Source organism: Micromys minutus (genome assembly GCF_963924665.1).
Source record: "Micromys minutus genome assembly, chromosome: 28".
Lineage (NCBI taxonomy): Eukaryota > Metazoa > Chordata > Mammalia > Rodentia > Muridae > Micromys > Micromys minutus.
Genome location: NC_137963.1, coordinates 39,401,350 through 39,419,698, shown reverse-complemented (window position 1 = coordinate 39,419,698; position 18,349 = coordinate 39,401,350). Strand labels below are relative to the sequence as shown.

The 18,349-nt window shown below is 45.4% G+C and overlaps 1 protein-coding gene across 5 annotated transcripts in view; it reads left to right on the top strand.

Annotated features, from left to right (window-relative positions):
* Positions 1 to 18,349, top strand: part of RUSC2 (RUN and SH3 domain containing 2) — a 42,416-nt gene that overhangs the window by 1,721 nt on the left and 22,346 nt on the right. Inside the window, exon 1 of one of the 5 annotated variants that reach the window (XM_080940150.1) lies at positions 15,529 to 15,646. The exons of 2 other annotated variants lie outside the window; for them this stretch is intronic. The gene's annotated coding sequence lies outside the window, so the exon portion shown is untranslated. Of the gene's footprint in view, positions 1 to 15,528; positions 15,647 to 15,859; positions 15,959 to 16,775; positions 17,048 to 18,349 lie in introns of those variants that run through there. 2 more of the 5 variants (XM_080940151.1, XM_080940147.1) reach the window with 2 other exon arrangements.

Below are 18,349 nucleotides of genomic sequence, written 5' to 3'. Positions count from 1 at the left end.
GATGTGTCTTTGTAAAATCAAACTGTAGATCACAGAAACTCAGCGTAGGGAGGGGCTCATGAGCAAAATTAAGCGATATGACTTTTTGTTTTACTTTTGTGTAATCAGTATTTTTTTTTAAACAGAACTTTCTACCTTTTCTGGCCTTGGTTCTGTGGGGACCTCAGTAACCCCAGATCAGAACAGTTTAGATTATTGATTTTTCTCCTCAATCCCAAAATGTCAGAGCACTGCCAGATAAAATTGTTGCCCAGTTAAATTTGAATTTCTGATAAACAACAGAGCCCTATAATTTTACTTGCTAAAGCTGGCAACCATAGTTTGCAGGGAGGCCTATGTGTTCTATTTTCCTCTCAGGGCTTGCTTGCAAATTTAGGACAATAACTCACCCTCTTCTTCCTGTCTTCCTGTTACTCATGCACAATGACTATGCATTCTGCAAAAAGTCACTTGACCAAGAGGTCATTCGGTACGCGCTAGGCTAAGGACGGGCTCTGGGAAATGCTCAGACTGCTCAGAAGGTGCCCATGCCAACAGTGGTTTGCAGTATTGTTCTTCCTGTCTACTGAGTCTGTCTTACACTGGAGCATCTTTTGGGTATTAATGCTCTAAGGCGCTGGCTCAGGGCGTTCCGGCAGAGTGATAGGTGTGGGATCCTAACCAGAGTGTAACAGACAATGCATTCCCTGGTGAACCAAAATCACTCTCCTCTTTGTTATGGTAAAACTTCCTGTTGCTCAGCCGTCTTTATCTGTTCTTAGAACTTTCATCTTTTTACATTTTTATTTGTTATAAACAAATTTTTATGTGTATGGGTTTTTGCCTACACATGTCTGTGCACCGAATGTATTCTGGGAGCCCTTGTAGGCCAGAAGAGGGTGTCTAATCCCCCTGGGTCTGGAGTTACAGATGGTTGTGAGCCAGCATGTAGGAGCTGGGAATTGAACCGAGGTCCTCTAGAAGAGCAGCCAGTGCTCTTAATCACTGAGTTATCCCTTTAACCCTTTTTTTTCCATCTTCTAAACTGACTCTGCACCAATGAGACTGACTCCTCACTCCCCCACGTCTCATCTCCTGGGCTCAGCATCCCATTTATACCTCTGGATTTATGTGGGTGCCCCACAGAAGTGGAATCTTATTTATCCCTTTGAAACTAGATTCTTTTACTGAACATAATATTTCCAAGTTTATCCATGTTATAGCTCATATCAGAAATTTCCTCACAGTTAAGGCTGAATAACACTGTGTGTGTGCGCGAGTGTGTGTGCATGCGTGCATGCGAGCGTGCGTGCACACACTCGGATGCTACACTCCATTTGTCTGTCTGTTGGTGTATACTTGGGTTGCTTTTCACCTTTATCGGTTCTGAATAATGCTGGGATGAATGCCCGTGTGCAGATGTGCTTGAGACCTCTTAAGTCTTGTGTTGTATACCAAGAAATAAGTCGCTGGGCTATATATATTGTGTGAGTTTTTGTTATTACAAGAACCAGCATAGTTTCTCAAACCCTGTACCCTTCCTCACTCCCTTCAGTGTGCTAGGAGTCCACTTTCTCCAGATCCTTGCCAACAAGTGTGATCCTATAGGTTTTAAGTAGCTGTCCTTAGGAGTATAAAGTAATATCATTGTAGGTCTCTGTCTCACAATGCCAGGTCTTGTCTGTTACTGTCTTATGCCTAGGATCAAATCCAAAGCCTCAGGAACTGCAGTGAAGGGTTCTTTGCTCCCCACTGAGACAGGCTTACTAGAATTGGCCTTGGGATGTAGTCAGAGCAGGCCTGGAGCTAGTGATCCTCCTGCCTCAGCTTCTCGGGTGGCTGCCATTGCTTTATTACAGCATTGTGTGCATCTGCCGCTGTGAATGGTTTGAACTAGCCCCTTCCTCCCGGGCTCCTTCCATGGGGATTTATACCGATGCTGAGTGGTAGGACGTGGTTTTGTGCGTTGACTTGGAGAGATGTCTAGTTAAGTCGGAGTCCCGTTTTGTACTGGGTTGTTTTCTATGGCCAAACTACTGAGTTCCTTATGTATTTAAACATTAACCTGCCAATCAGATAAGTGCTTTGTGACTGTTTTCTCTCCTTCCATAAGCTGGTTTTTGATAGTTGGGGTTTTTTTTTGGGGGGGTGTCTTTTGGGTGTTTGTTTTTCAGACAGGGTTTATTTAGCCCAGGCTGGCTTTTACAGGTTTAGGTCTTTTATTTCTTTTGGCTAAATTTATTTGTTTGTTTGTTTATTTATGTTTTTGTTTGTTTTTTAATGTTACTATATACAGAATCATTTTCTTAATTTCCATTTTTTTTTGGTTAGTATGTAGAAACACAAGTGATTTCTCCATGTTAATTTTGTGTCCTGCAACTTTACAGAATTTGTTCTAACTGCTTTTTGGGGAACTTTGGGGTTTTTCTGATTGTGGGATCATTTCATCTGGGGATAAAGATACTTTTACTTACTTCTTAATTCGGATGTCATCTCCTTATTCATTGGCCTCACTTCTTAGGCTAGGCCTCCTGGTAACTGTTGCATAGAGCTGGCAACAGTGTAAAAACAATGTAAAAAATGTAAAATGTAGTTACTTCTACAATCCTTAAGGATTTGATGATTTGGTATTTGAGTCCTCAGTTGACACCTAGAAAAAAACTGGTCCATTAATTAGCAGTAGAGAATTATGGGACTGGAAGGGTGGCCCAGCTATTAAGAGCACTTGGTGCCCTGTCTGAGGAATTCAGTTCCTGTCACTGAAGCTCCAAGAGATCTAATGTTCTTTTTTGGGCCTCAGTGAACACCTGCACATATGTGTGCACATACACACAGACACCCTTACTTACAGACATGTAGTTTTTTAATTTGTAAAAAACAGAATTGTCGGGAGATGGCTCAGTGGTTAAGAGCACTTTCCGCTCTTCCAGAGGTCCTAAGTTCAAATCCCAGCAACCACATGGTGGCTCATAACCATCTATAATGAGATCTGATGCCCTCTTCTGGGTTGTCTGAAGACAACTACAGTGTACTTATATATAATAAATAAACAAATCTTTAAAAAAAAGAATTGTCAAAGAAAACTTACATTATAACCTATGTAGTCTAAATAGAACAAAAGTATGTAATATATTTTAGAAGGATTTGTATGCCAAAATAGCTAAGGCTTTTTGTTTTCTTTTATATATTTTAAAGATTTGATTATTTTTATTTTATATGCATGAATGTCTTGCCTACATGTATATGTGTGTGCCCCATGTACTCCTTGGAAGTACCCTTCCAAGTACCCCTTGAAAGCCAAAAGAGGGCATCAGAGTTGTAAATTGCCATGTTGGTGTGGGAACTGGTCACCTGCTCATGCTCTCAACCCAGGAGATGAGGGTGGGGGGAGGGAGAGTGATGGGTGTGCCTTATGTAAATGTGTGAAATTGTTGTCAAAATGGGTAAAATAGAGTCTGACCCACCTGCCCTCTTGCTACAATGTATCCTGTGCTCCAAAGGCTACGTTTATTTGCTGTAGAACTAAACCAACAGCTACTACAGCTGGAGTCTTAGGAGCCGCGTCTGTTCTAAGGGTCCTAGGACATTTGTTGCTATTAGTTTTGAGACATGGTCCACCTTGTAGCATGGGCTAGCCTCAAACTCAGGATTTTCTTGCCTCAGCCACCCAAATTGCTAGGTTTGCAGCAAGTGCCAGGCTCTGGCAAGCTGTCTGTTTCTCCCACTGAGTCACGGTCCCAACTAGCAGGAAGTTAAGAGACAGCGGTGCCACAGTAGTTAGAAACATGTCTCGTGAGCTGCCAGAATTGGCTAAACGGTAGATTTTTTTCTCCTTATACTAAAGGCCTGAACTCATTTGTCAACTTGTTTTATTTAGGCCAGAGTTTAAAATGTTTTTCTAGTCATACTTTGTTTGCAGCATGACAACTTTGGGGTTTGGAATAAATACTTACATATACAGCTTAAATATGTATGTACATATAATCACTAAAAACTGGAGGCCTCTGCACCCCATCTCATTTGATTAGAGCTTTCTTCCTCTCATTTTACCTAAGCATGTGCTTTCAAATTTTAAGATGAAAAAAAAATTTTTTTTCACCTGCATCTCTCCTGAAATTCCTGTTGGGAAGCCTAGCATAAGGCCCAGATGCTTGCTTACCTGCCTAGAAGCATTCCTAGGCAAGGGACTCAGCAGCGGGTAACAGTGCTGACTGCTCTTCCAGAGAGCACGGTGTGGTTCCCAACACCCATGTTCTTGTGGTTAGCAACCATTTGAAACTCTAGTTCCAGGGGATCTGACGCTTTCTTCTAGCCTCTGCTGGCATTGAGAGCTCATGGTGCATGGATGTAAAAACACCCATATATGTTAAAATAAAGCTTTTTGTTTTGGTTTGTCTTTCAAGACTAGGTTTTTCTGTGCCCACCCCCTACACCCCCCCCCACCATGTCCTGGAACTCACTCTGTAGACCAGGCTAGCCTCAAACTCTCAGAGACCCACCTGCCTCAGCCTCCAAAGTTCTGGGTGTGAACCACCACTGCCCAACTTAAATCTTTTTTTTTTTTTAATCCATAGGTAGGGCACTGCCTGGCTTAAAATAATTTTTAAAAAATATCCCTAGAAAGGGCAGATCCTGTGAGTTCATGGACCACTCTTTACGAAGGGCAGATCCTGTGGGTTCATGGACCACTCTTTAGGAAGGGCAGATCCTGTGGTCATGGACCACTCTTTAGGAAGGGCAGATTCTGTGGTCATGGACCACTCTTTAGGAAGTGCTGCTATCTGTAATCTTGACTCCTAAACCCTGCAGACCTCATCTCTGATCAAGGTAAGGGGTTTTCTTGTTTGGTTTTACTGTTACTGTTTTGCTTTGTTTTATTTTGACACATGGTCTCACTGTGTAGCCCTAGCTGACCTGGAACTCACTTTGTAGACCAGACTAGCCCTAAACTTGCAGAGGTCCACCTCTCCTTCCTCCCAAGCGCTTGGATCAAAGGTGTGTGTCACCATACCCAGCTAAAACAAAAATTGGGGGAAAAATCCATATATAGAGTGGGAAGATGGCTCGGCTGCTAAGATCACTGACTGCTCTTGAAGACCCAGGTTCAGGGCCAGCGCCTAAGTTACGTCTCACAACCACCTGTAACCTTAGGCTCCAGGGGACCTGACACCTTGTCTGGCCTCCTGGTGCCATGAAGAGGTGCTCATATATGCATGGTATACTGCATACATACATACATGGTGCACATATATACATGCAGACAAAATGTTCACACACATAAAAAATTTTTTTTTTTAATTTTTGAGGCACAGTCACTATTTAGCCATAGGTGGCCTAGAACTCATGTGTAGACCATGCCAGCCTTGAACTTACAGAGATCTATGAGCCTCTTCCTCCCAAGTGCTGGGATTCAAGGTATGTTCTGCCTGGCCATAATGGTGGGGGTCTCTGAACCCAAGGTCTCTCAAAAACCTAGGAAGAACTTACTCTCTCCCGGTTTTTGACATTCTAAATTTTAGTTATTTAAAATGATTGAGAGGCTGGAAAAATGGCTCAGTGGTTAGGAGCACTGGCTGCTCACCCCAAGTACCCAGGATCAACCTCCGACAACCATGTGGTGGCTCACAGCTATCTGTAACTGCAGTTCCATAGAATCTGACACTCCTTTCTGGCCCCTATGAATTCCATGCATGCACATGGTACACAGACATACATGCAGGTAAGACAGAGAAAATAACACTGTTTTCAGTGTCTAAATGAGGGCTGGGGAGATGCCTCAGTGGTTAAGAGCACTGACTGCTTTTCCAGAGGTCCTGAGTTCAATTCCTAGCAACCACATGGTGGCTCACAACCATCTATAATAGGGTCTGATGCCCTCTTCTGGTGTGTCTGAAACAGCAACAGTGTGCTCACATACAATAAATAAATCTTTTTTTAAATGTTTAAATGATTGAAGTTCAAGCCTGGATTATAGTTATTGAGGAATGTTTTAAATATTCACATTAACAATTTTTTTCTCATACAAAAATGCCTGGAACATTTGTGCAAGTCCCGAGGCAGGAAAATGATCGGTATTTCAGAAGAAAACATTGGTGTGGCTGAAAGTATCCACACCAATGTTTGCTAACCTGGAGTTCACTGAGATACTGGGACAAACAATATCGGAGAAGTAGCAGGAAATGAAACCAGACAGTCGGCTGAATCAAGAGTTTATGGAAGGCTGGAGATAGCACATGTCACCAGCACTTAAGAGGCTGAGGCTGGAGGAGTATGAGTTTAAAACCAATCTGGACTATAGAGGCCAGTTCTGCCTCTAGGACCAGATTCTGTCTCAAAGTGGGAAGGGAAAGTAAGTGTCAAATGAGAAATTAGATACCTAGAAACATGGAGACTGCCTAGTCGGTGCCACCTGTTGGCGTCAGCAGATAAATAGTAATGAACATTGAGCGTAGTTATAAAGTCATGTAGCAATAGTTCTGATGAGAAGCAGCCGTCCCCAGCTACTGTGCCGCCTGACCAAGCCTGTCTCAGAATCAGGAATGTCCTGCCTCTTCCTCATGAGTGCTAGGACTGTAAATCTTACTTCCTGTCCTCTGGTTGTTTCTTCCAAGATCACCCGTGGACTCCAGGTCGTGTGTCACCGCGGTCAGGTCCCCTCGCTGTTTCACTAGCTGTGTCCCCGTTTCTAAACAATACATTTATGTTTTCCTTCTCTTATTTATTCATTGTCTAGCCCGGGTCACGGCAGTTCTGCCTCCTCTGGGCCCTGAGATTACAGCACCTCCTCAGGATGGCGTGCGTGCGTGCGTGCGTGCGTGCGTGCGTGCGTGCGTGCGTGCGTGCGTGCGTGCGTGCGTCTATTTGTGAGCAGGGCCTGTAGCCCAGGCTCACTTAGAACTCACCATTTACTGCGTATCAGATCTTGAGTTCCAGCCCCTCCCACCAGTGCCTCCCAAATGCTGGTGTGGTGGTCCTTTGCCACCCAAATCTCTGAGTTTTAAATGCTTTTTAACTTCCTAGCATGGAAAGCAAAAGCCTCGGCATTTATAAATGACCTTCTTCACGAGTTCCAATTAAGTTAATATTTTGCATTTTCTGTGAGACTCAGAGGTCTGTGAACACTTGTTATTACTGTGTTCTTTGTTGTGTGATTTTTAGTACTTTCTGTCTCTCTCTTCTTAGTTTTCTATAAGACTTGTTCCTGATTCTCCCCTAAAGTCTTTGGCAGAACTGTGAAAAGCCCTTATAGTGTCATTTTCTAAATGGTCAAACCCGTTTCTTCCTCCTCTGCCTAGAGTCTCACTTCTGAGCCTTTACCTGTTTAAATTCCTTTCAGGCCTCAGCTTAAACATCCTCCGGCTGGTGCTCCTTCCTGACGAGGTTCTGCGCCTGTTCCTTCACCGTGGTTTATATTTGAATGTGGTTGGCAGTCGCCTCATGCCGAGAGCTTTGATGCAGTTCCTCGTGCTGTGCTGACCCCAACCATACATTATCCTCATTGCAACTTCATAACTGTAACTTTGCTACTGTTATCAATCATATGTAAATATCTATATTTTCCAATGGCCTTAGGCGACCCCTGTGAAAGGCTCATTGGACCCAAGGGGGTCTTGACCCACATGTTGAGAATCATTGCTCTACGTGAATATAAACTTTTATCTTTTGCAAGAATTGTTGAGGCTTGAGGGTCCTAAATTAAAGCATTGATAAATAATGCTTCTTCTTTCTCCCCCTTCTCCTTCTTCTAAGAAGGAGCCTTGCTATGATAGCCTTGACCAACCCAGAACTTAGACCAGGCTAGCCTCAAACTTGCAGAGCTCTACCTGGCTCTGCCTTGTGAAGGCTGAGATTAAGGCATGTGTCACCACCCCCACCCAGAGCTAAAGCCAGAGCTTTCTAACGCAGTGCTGTGAGAATAGTAGGGGTTGTGTGCCAGCCCATGGGTTCATGTGAAGGACTCACTGTGTTCTGCTGACAGTGGGCAGTTCAGGTGGTCATGTACCTAGCAGTATTTATTGGATGGAGAGTTCTTGATTTTCAGATAGCGTCAAATTCACTGTACCTTTCTTTCTCTGTGTTCTCTTGGGATACTTCCCATGAGAGATTCGCTTCACAATTTACAGAGGAACAAAGAACAGAGTTGTGAAGAAAGGTCAAAGAGTGTGACGCAGTCACCTCCTGAGCAGAAAACAGTGGCCACGATAGCGACATGGTCCCCCTCCAAGTTAGTATCAAAAGGCAGGAGCGGGGGTTTGGATTCGAGCAAAGGACATTCCTCACTTATATTGTAATTTACGGAGCCCTCACTAAATACAGTCGCTGTCTCTTAACTCTTCTTCCACCTGTGAGAAAGGTGTCTCCACTGTAAAAATGAGAGAGATGGCTGAGTGGTTAGAGCACCGGCTGCTCTTAAAGAGGGCCTGGGTTTGGTTCCCTGCGCCCACATGGTGGCTCACAGTCACCTGTAACTCCAGTTACAGGGCATCTGATGCCCCTCCCCTGGCCTCTAGAAGTACCAGACACTCATGTGGTACACAGACATACATGTAGGTAAAGCACCCATATACATAAAAATGTATAAATAAATAAATCTCAAATTTAAATAATGTGATACTGAGAATGATCATATCACTTGCCTAGTGTTATGGAAATTGTCCCTTATTTAGAACTGAAACCAGACATGGTGGTACACAACTGTAATTGCAGCTGCTCAGGAGGCAGAGGCAGGAGGATCACAGTTTTTGTTCAGCTTCATCTATATAGCAACATCCTGTCTTAAGAAAAAGTAAAAAAAAAAAAAACAGGTGTGGAGGTACGGGCCTTTAATTGCAGCGCTGGGGAGGTAGAGGCAGGTGGATCTCTCTGAGTTTGAGGCCAGCCTGGTCTACAGAGTTTAAGGACAGCCAGAGCTACAGAAAGAAACCATGTCTCAAAAGTAACAAAAAAAGGAAATAAAGGAAGGAAGAGAAAGAAAGATAGCTACAGTGTAATCATATTATATATACTAAATAAATAATTCTTTTTTTTTTTTAATATGTTGGGGCTGGAGAGATGGCTCAGTGTTCAGGAGCATTGGAGTCTCTTCCAGAGGACCCAGGTTCAGTTCCCATGCACCCACACGGCGGCTCACAAAGTCTATAACTCTAGTTCCGGGGCTTTCAGCACCCTCACGTAGACATAATGCAGGCAAAACACCAATGCACGGAAAACAAAAATTTAAAGGGGGGAGGGGCTAGGAAGTGATGTCAGCTGGAGTGGCCAGATGCTCAGTGAGTAAAGGCTCTTGCTGCCAAGAATGGAAGCCAAAGAGTTGTGAGGTGCCAGGGACTGAACCCCCTAGAACCCACTTGTTGGAAGGAGAGATTTAACTCCTGAAAGTTCTCCTCTGACCTCCATAAGCAACCCATGACATACCCCTGTGCCCCCCAAAATAGATGTATTTTTAAAATATCCTAGTTAGCTGCTGGACAGTGTGCGAGTGTGCGCACACGAGACCACTGTGCATGCATGTATGTTTGTGTGTATGTCTGTGTGTGAGACAGAGTGTTGTCTCTCCTCAGAGAGATAGGGTCTCTCACAGGCCTGGAACTTACCCGTTAGGTTAGGCCATCTGTTTCCCCTCCCCAGTCCTGGGATCACAAATGCACACTCGCTTGGCTGGCTTTTTCTGTGGGTTTCATCAAACTCAGGTCCTCGTATTTGTCCAGCAAGCACTTTAGGGACCGAAATGTCACCACCACAGCTCCAGAGCTAACATATATGTGTGGTGTGTGTGTGTGTGTGTGTGTGTGTGTGTGTGTGTGTATTAAAGATTTGTTTATGTTAATTGTATGAGTGCATCGTGTAAGTATGTATGGAATGGGCATGGTGCCAATGGAAGCCAGAAGAGGACATCAGATAATCCCCTGGAACTGCAGATGTGGATGGTTGTGAGTTGTCATGTCAGTGCTAAGAACACACCCAGGTCTTCCATAGCAACTGATCTAACCACTGAGCAACCTCTCCAGCCTACTTTATATTTGTGCATGTTAATGGCTGAGAATTGAACCCAGAAACTTATACATGCCAGGCAAGACCTCTCTCTCTCTCCCTCAGTTCTCTCCCAGTGACTCTTAAAGGCTTAACTGTTTGGAATGCAGACATTCCCAAGGCCTAAACGATAATTTGCATATTCATGTTTCAGGAGTGATTTGCATATTCATGTTTCAGGAGTAATTTGCATGTTCATGTTTCAGGTAGGCCTGCTGCTCAGCACATTCACAGCGGGTGGTTTAGCCACGCCTGAATCCTCCGAAATGGGAAGGATGTTATGTCCTTGCTGGGTTCCAGTTGCTGTGCTGCTGGGTAGGGCTGTTGGATCCCCACGATCCCGCCTCTTTTGGAGAGGACACTGAAGTCCTGACATTAGTGGACTTTGTTTTGGCAAAGGGGCTTGTCCTTGTGGTGAGGTTTGTCTGTAAGCAGATTATGCAATATTCTGTCCCCACATGAGGCCTGGTGGGACTGAGGTTGGCAGCGGGGTGAAGAGTCATGTTCCCCCATGCCAGAACCTCTAGAGATGGCCCCAGTATAGTTAACCAAGCAGGAAATGCCCAGCCCTTCCTTAAAATTCGAAACAGTCTGAAGAGTCTTCCAGATGGAGTTGGAATAGCTCCCAGCAAGGACAGCGGTCTTATGTAACTTTATAGACTGCCCTCTTTCCCCCTGCCCTTTTAAGGAAAAAAAACAAATTGTTCCTCAACGAACATTCCTTCCTTGCTACTCAGCGCCCAGGCGAACAGCTAATGGCAGAATTGAAGGCTGCGAGGTGAAAGGGTGAGATGGGAAGAGGGCAGGAGGAGGCAGAGACATAGAGCAGGCTGTTCTGGGTCTCACACTGCAGCTCCCGGCCTGGTCGTGGAAGTAGGTCCCAGAAGTCAGCTGGTGTACGTGTTTTCCCTCCAGCGTTTCCACACCCCAGCAAGGAGAACCCGAGAGTCAGACTGAACAGTCTACACTTGTGCTAGCTGCAGTCCAGTCTGGAGAAAGACATCCTTCCAGTCTAGAGAGGTCCAGCCTGGCACGTATAAGGTCAGGACGTGTTCTAAGCATCCACTGTGTGTCAGGCTTCAGGCTAGGTTGGGTAGTGACAAAGATGAAGAGGGAAGAGACCCCTAAAGAACACTGTTCAAATGGCTTCCAGCCCTTAGGGCTGTATGGATGCTCACGGCTTTATTTCTGTTTTAAGGATGACCACCAGGGTTGTGTTAATCTTCAAACCGTTGTGCTAATCAAGAATTAACAAAGCTATAGGAAACTGTGAAGGGCAGTAGGAGTTATCTAAACAACTCTAGAGCAGTTTCTAGATAGCACAGAGGTAGTAGAAACCACAGGGTAAAGGGTGAGGCTGAAGAGATTGTGAAGGGTCAAGTATACCTTGAGAAGTTTGGATTTTATAAGAACCTCTAAATGTACATAACTGTACAATTTACAAGGCACAGTGTGGTATTCCTCTGTATTTACACACTATAAAAGGCTCAGGTCAGAGTAATTGGCATACCTGTCACCTTAAACATTTGCCAAAGTCCTCTCAGTCACTGTGACATACAGCCAGTCACTCTGTTAAGAGTTTTTAAGCAGGAGAGTAATGCAATAGCTGTCATTTTAAAAGGATGACTCAAGGTTCCAAGCTAGATGTTGTAAAGATTCAGACAAGAGATGATTATAGGTTACGCTTCAGTGGCAATAAAGATGGAGAAGGGTGGACACGATCAGAAAGACTGGATTCTTGAGATGTGGTTGGACATCTGAAGTAGAACAGATGTTAGTAACAGGAACCCAAACTGTGAGACTTTGACAAGAGTTCACTTCTACACAGCAGCTACAAAACCCCAGTCCTGGCCCCAGCAGCGTTCTGTGCTGCTTCCTCGGGGCCATCTTTATAGCTCTCAATGGTAGCATACTCATCACCCTGCCCTACCAGAGCAAGGAAGAGAGGAAGGATGCATCCCATCCATCCTGCAGAGACTGCCCCAAAGGCTGCACGCTTCCTCCCGCAAGCATGCTCTGGGCTGCAAGGGAAGTGGGAGCGCAGAACTTAACCTGGACAGCATCCTGTCCAGCCAGGTGACCAAGGCTGAGAAAGAGGATGAATATGTAATTGTCAGCTAACATTCTGGGTGCTGGGAAGGTAGGGGATGAATACAGTTCAGCCCAGAGTGTCTACAAAGTAACAGAGGTGACAGGAAGCGCTTGGAGAGACTTCTTTAGCCACAAGGCAAACACGACTATATTTACATTTTAGTCTTCTGGAATATGACTTCAAATGTAACCGTATTGATTTGAGGTCAGTCACTACCATGGGAAATTTCCATGTTTGTGATTTTTAATATCTTGTTATTCATTAACAGTCATTTGAAAGGCAAACCAACAGATTACTGCTATTCTACAACAAAATCTTTAAGGAAGTCTGAAGGCATTTTCGTAGTGTTCCTCTCTCCCAAGGATTTGAGCAGCATGTTAGCCTGGTGAGGAGAGAACTTTGGAGTGAGTCAGACCAGAGCCCCAAGCCCAACTCTGATCATGGATGAACTTAAGCCCAGTGTTGGCTTCCTCAGCTGCAGAGTAGGGCTAGAATAACTCTGCGTAGTTATTGTGACAATTAGAAATGTATTTATGACCAACAGCTAGCATGGGTATCCAGTAAGTCATGGTTAATACTATAAGAATTAACTATTTAGCTGTCAGACATTTCTTTCTTTGCAGTACACAGTACCTGGGGAGATAAAATTCCAAAGATTCATAGCTACTTCCACATCATTCACGGGCTATTTCTATAGCACTGTCTGGAACTATTTGTGATAGCTCTTACATTTGATCGGTCCTGACTCTGCTCAGGAGGCCCGAATTTGCTGTATTGAACCCCCTTCCCACAGCATACAGGGAAGTCAGGGAGAGGTAGGTCCCTGAGGACTTGAAAACTGGAAGTGGAGGGAAAGGCCCTGCAGGAGCACAGGTTGGCGTTACTAAGCAGAATTAGAGAGATGGTCTAGGCCCCTTCTGAACTCTAAAATGATAGTTCAGTAACATCTGCTGTCAGCCATGTGGGAGGAAGAAAGAAAGTTTCTCAGCACATCCAGCACAAGCAGAATTTCTAGGTACCACCTTACATAGTGAGACTGTTAGGATCTAAGACAACATACGTGTATACTTACATACGCATATGCATGCATACATATGTTCATCCGTACATACATATGTATGTTCACACATGTGCATACTCACTCTAGATCTGGGACCAGCAAATTATACTCCAAGCCTTGATGGGTTTGCTATGCCTTTACTAAGAGTAATTTTTACTTTTTTGTTTGTTTTGGGTTTTGTCAAGACAGGGTTTCTTTGTGTAGACCTGTCTATCCTATTCTGTAGACCAGCCTGGCCTCTAACTCATGGAGATCCACCTGCCTCTGCCTCCCAAGTGCTGTGATTAAAGGGATGAGCTTCTTCCACTTTAAAACTCACAGTTTTAAAGGGTTGTACATTTCAGAATTTCTGACAGTAAATTTCAGATGTTCTTACCACAAAGATTAAGTATTTGGAGTGATATTAGTTTATTTGATTTACTTTTCCTACATTGCATTCATAAATCATAATAACATCACTTTGAACCCCATAAGTTTATGACTATAAATGGTCAATTTATAATAAAAAAATTTTTTTTGAAAAAAGAAAACCCAGGAGCACATTGCATAACTATGTTACCTGTAGCAACCAAATATCTGCTCTATGGTCCTTTCTGGGTTGAGTTTGCTGGTCCCTAGGGTCACTTCTACAAAGGCAGGTGGGTGTCATTAGAGAGGTTCACACGGTCTAAAAGTGTATCAGTGTCAATGAAGAACAGGTTTCTTTTTCTGTCTCTGGGAGTTATAGACAGAAAGAGCAAAGGCTGTGCTGGGCTCAGGGACCTTTTAACTAAGGCCAGTGAGTCTCACTGCCAAATGTACATCAGTGGGACATTAGCCTCAAGCCAGTGATCTGGGTCACAATCAGGAGAGTTAGGTTTGTGAGTCCTCCACAGAGCAAGGGGTGCGTCCCCAGCTGCTCTTGTGGTTCTGTCTTCTTTCTTACACATCAGTGGAATCGCTGCCTTCATTGCTAAGCGATTCTTAACTATTCACCTGCTTCTCGAGCCCAGTTTTCAGTATGGCCACTGTCCTAGAAGAGGGAGAAGCCCAGGAGGAAGCTCTACCTGACTGCGTGAATAATTACCGTTCTCAGATACTTTGGTTCAAGTATTTTATTTCCTGACATTTACATTTCCTGGTTTTTTTCCATGTTCTTGCTTCACACCAGAAGATAATTAATTACACGTAGAGCCTCTTCCAGGTGGCAAACCTGGAGCTTGTGAGGACAGGTACCTGTTCCATGTGACCCCGCACATCAGAGGAGCCGGCGAGAATGAAAGCAGTGTTCCTCTCCTCGGGCAGCCTGCCATGATCCTGGGCACATTCGCTTCCAGAGGGAGCTGAGCTCTGACCTCCCTCACCAGTGATCAAATCTGGTTGTCTCTGGGGCTGTGTTGTTGTTCTGGTGATGAGGAAGGTGTGCCTTGAGTGACCAAAAAAGAATGTATTGTCTGAGTTCACACTCTGGCTCCTTAAGGCAGCTGGTGTCACTGAATGGTGTCACTGAAGTGGCTCTGAGTCGAGCAGTGCAGGAGTGGCTCCTATGTGCTTGTCTGACCTCTGCACCTCAGCACTCCTACCTGACGTCCCACATTTTTGTCATTCTCCAGCAGGCTGCTGGGGTGAGTGGCTTCATTAGGCAAGTCTGTAACTATTTACATGAGCAGCTGTCTGCTTCCCGTCAGGCTGCTGGGGCCTGGAGTGAGCTGTCAGGAGCTGCCTTGGGGCTCCACTGCTGTAGTCAGCATATGCAGTTCCTGGGGCCCGGCTCTATAGGCCTTTAAAGAGGTGACGTGGGCGCTGGCTTCTGGCCAGACAGCTGGTTCCTTGCTGGCTCTAGCCAGTTGTGGGCTGTAGGAGCGCAGCTCTGTTGGCACAAATTTCTAAGAAATCTGATGTTCCTATTGGAAACTATGCAAATCAGAGGAGGACGCTCTCAGCCTTTGTCCCCAGGCCCTGTAATATTCTCCCAAGTATTTCCTTTCTTCCCTCGTCAGCACATGTGGCACTAGCCTGTGACGTGTGACAAGGTCAAGCTTTGAAGCAATCCTCCCTGACTTTGTTCGGATCCTTTCAATGCAGCCTGTGTGTATGTGTGTGTGTGTGTGTGTGTGTGTGCGCCTAGACTAGACGCCTGTTTATGACATCTGCTTGCTCCACTTACCTGTCTGTTAATGCCGAACTGTTTTCCACTAAGCTAGCTCCCCCAGAGCTCAGCAGCAACCTGGAGAAGCCTGCGGCCACTCCTAGAGTAGGAAGCTGCCCTACATTTGGCCAGTAACCAGTAGAACTTGATACTGACGCCAGAGTGTAAAAATAAACACCAAGTACAGTTCTGTCTTAATCCGTCGCCGTCAGATCTGCTATTATTAGTCTGTAGGCTGAACAGGCAGCTGTGATGGGCGTACAACAGCCTGGATACACCTATCCTGCCATCTTGGGATCAGACAGCTCCTCCCCTTGGCCGAGGCTCATGAGAAGTCTGGGAACATGTATGATAGCAGGTAACACTAGAGATGGAATGCTTGCTCTGAGGGATGGATTGAGGAGCCATGAGAGCCAGTGTAGATGTGGTGGACACCAGATCATGGACTTGGCCTTGTGCAGGGGGGAAGGATTGCAAGTATGTAACACTATCCCAGTGTATTCCTTCGGTTTGCTACAAACGCCTTAGACCTAAAAGCTTTAGATTTTTCTGGAGACAGGGAAAAGAAGAAAGAAAGAACCACACTAGTCATCTGCGGTAGACAGAGTAACAGTGAAGTCATCTGCGGTAGACAGAGTAACAGTGACGTGCCGCTGAGCACGTATGGCAGGTATGACGTGCCTTTGCTTTTTAGTCCTACCTCAAGCCTCTGAGGGAATATCACGGCAGTTTACAGTCTGATGTTGGCCGAGGTTCACTGATTTCCCAGAGTTCCATAGCTGCGAAGCCATGCGTCAGATTGGACCTCGGGCTCATCTGACAGCACCATCTGACAGCAGCTCCTTGCTCTGTGTATTACAGAACCTAACCTCTTGAATCCTCGGGACAGAGCTCGATAAGTGGATGAAAACAACTTAGGCTAACCTTGGACTTGTAACTAAAGCAGACAGCATTGTAGTATCTTTGCTGCTACACAAAGCATCCCCAGAGCTCTCTCCAAGCAGGGAGAGCTGGGCTTTGGAAGCTGGTGCCATCTAAACTCTACATGGCAAAGTAAGGCATATCCAGGAAAGTCGCAGAGCCCCTGATCCCAGTGCTGAGAATATCACCAGACTGGAACCTGTTTCCTTAGGGCAGTGAGCCTGAGATGGTAGTCACACTGAGGGGTGTGTGTGTGTGCGTGCGTGTGTGTGTGTGTGTGTGTGTGTGTGTGTCTGTGTGTGTGTGTTACTTGGAGATTTCCTTGAAAGGCATAGAGGCTTCCCTCTGCTCTTTCTGCTACCTCCCCCACCCTGGTCTCACAAATGGTGTTTGTAATTCAATCTAGGCTCCTCTCATAGCCCCTTCTCTGGGCTTATGTGTCCTGTTATTTACAGCTCTGGACAAACTGATTGGCTAGCAGTTCGGCATCCTGCAGGCTTCAGCCCACTGTCTGGGAGGAGGGGGAGCAAAGAACACTTTGACTTGGCTTCCCAGAGCTCAGGAGTCAGAAGGCACTGCCAAGGGATTAGCAAGGTGTTGACTGCACTGGACAGCCTTATTTGATCCGGCTGCCTTACTCTCCTGCAAATTAGTCCTTCAAAACTTTCTCCAAGCAAAGCGGGCCACACTGGGCTTCAGCATACCCCCCCATTCCTGTCTCTGGCCTCGGTGGTCTCTTGCCTCCTGACTTCTGCGTCTGGCCTTGGGAGAGTTTATCCTGAAGCCTTGCTAACTGCTGTTCTCTCCACCCCTCATCTGAAGAGCCCAGTCTGTCAAGGTAGGACTCGAATCTTGCCAACTTTCCCGATAGCCACCTTTCCACTTTAACCTATGCTTGGAAGGAAGGATTTGCAGCAGGTTCCCAGTTTCTACAGGCATCACTGTGACATTAGAAGCTGGCACTAGGGAATGAGGAGGGCATGTCTACACACTCATGCCGGGATGCTGAGGGCCGGAAAGTGCCTGCTTGTTAACCTTGCCTGGGAACCTTCCCTAGATTTGGATTTGCTTTTGGTTTGCTTTATAATTATCCTGAAAGGGACCCTAAGAGTGACCAGGGGCTAGAAGTTGAGCTAAGGAAGGGTAATGGGCTGACAGAGAAAGTCATACACACTGGCTAGATTGGCTGGTTTTCTAGGTAAAAATCCCTTCCCTGCAACAAGAGACTCTGGAGCAAAGCTAAGATTATTATTGGGTTTTTATGAAATAAAGAAAACTGACTCCTGACAGCACCCACCAGTGGTTTGTTCTTTTCCTGAGTACAATTGCCCAGGGCTGCAGTCTCCATTCATTGATGGGACCTTGGGAGCTCTAGTCTCTGCGGAAACTGACAGGCTTGAAACCTACCCACGTGAGTTCTTCCTCGGGTTCTGTCAGCGATGTTTCAAAGCTGCCTGTACACTGTTGATTGATAAAGGAGCAGATAGACTTGTGGGAAGGAAGGCATATGCACACCAGGTTGTCCTGTTCTGCTACAGAGCCAGGCCTTTTGCAGGATTTGACTTTTTAGAGGCGGCAACTTACAAGAAGCCCAAAGCAGAACAACGTCTGTGCTTCGAAAGAGGACACTATATTAGGGAGTCCTATTAGGGAAGCAGCTGGTGTGTCTGGGGCAGCCCTTCCAGAACACTCCCAGCATTCTGGCCAGCCTTGTTTAGCATCCAAAATAACACGAAACCAGTTAGGAACAGTAAGTATCCCTGTCAGCTAGGAGCCCCTACTCTCTGCCCAAAGGGAAGCCAGACAATCTTGGGGCGTTGGCTGCCATTCCATTTGTAAAAGCAGACTCCTGAGGTCACTGCCAGGTGTGCTCAGACATCTGGAGGCTTGTTTATTCTTCCTGTAATGCAGTCACTGATACCACAGCCAACTACAACTACAGTCCCTGAATCTGCACATTTTTTGAGTGTGTCTCATATCAGAAAGTCAGCACCTTCATTTGGTCTCATGGCCTCTGAAGACACAGAACCTCGAAGCCAGGGAAGGTGGCTCTTTTATAAACAATTGATTTAGGAGCCAGGAAGAAAGATGGTTTCTGGTTTTGAATGTGTTTATGTGTACAAATGTGGAAGAATGCATG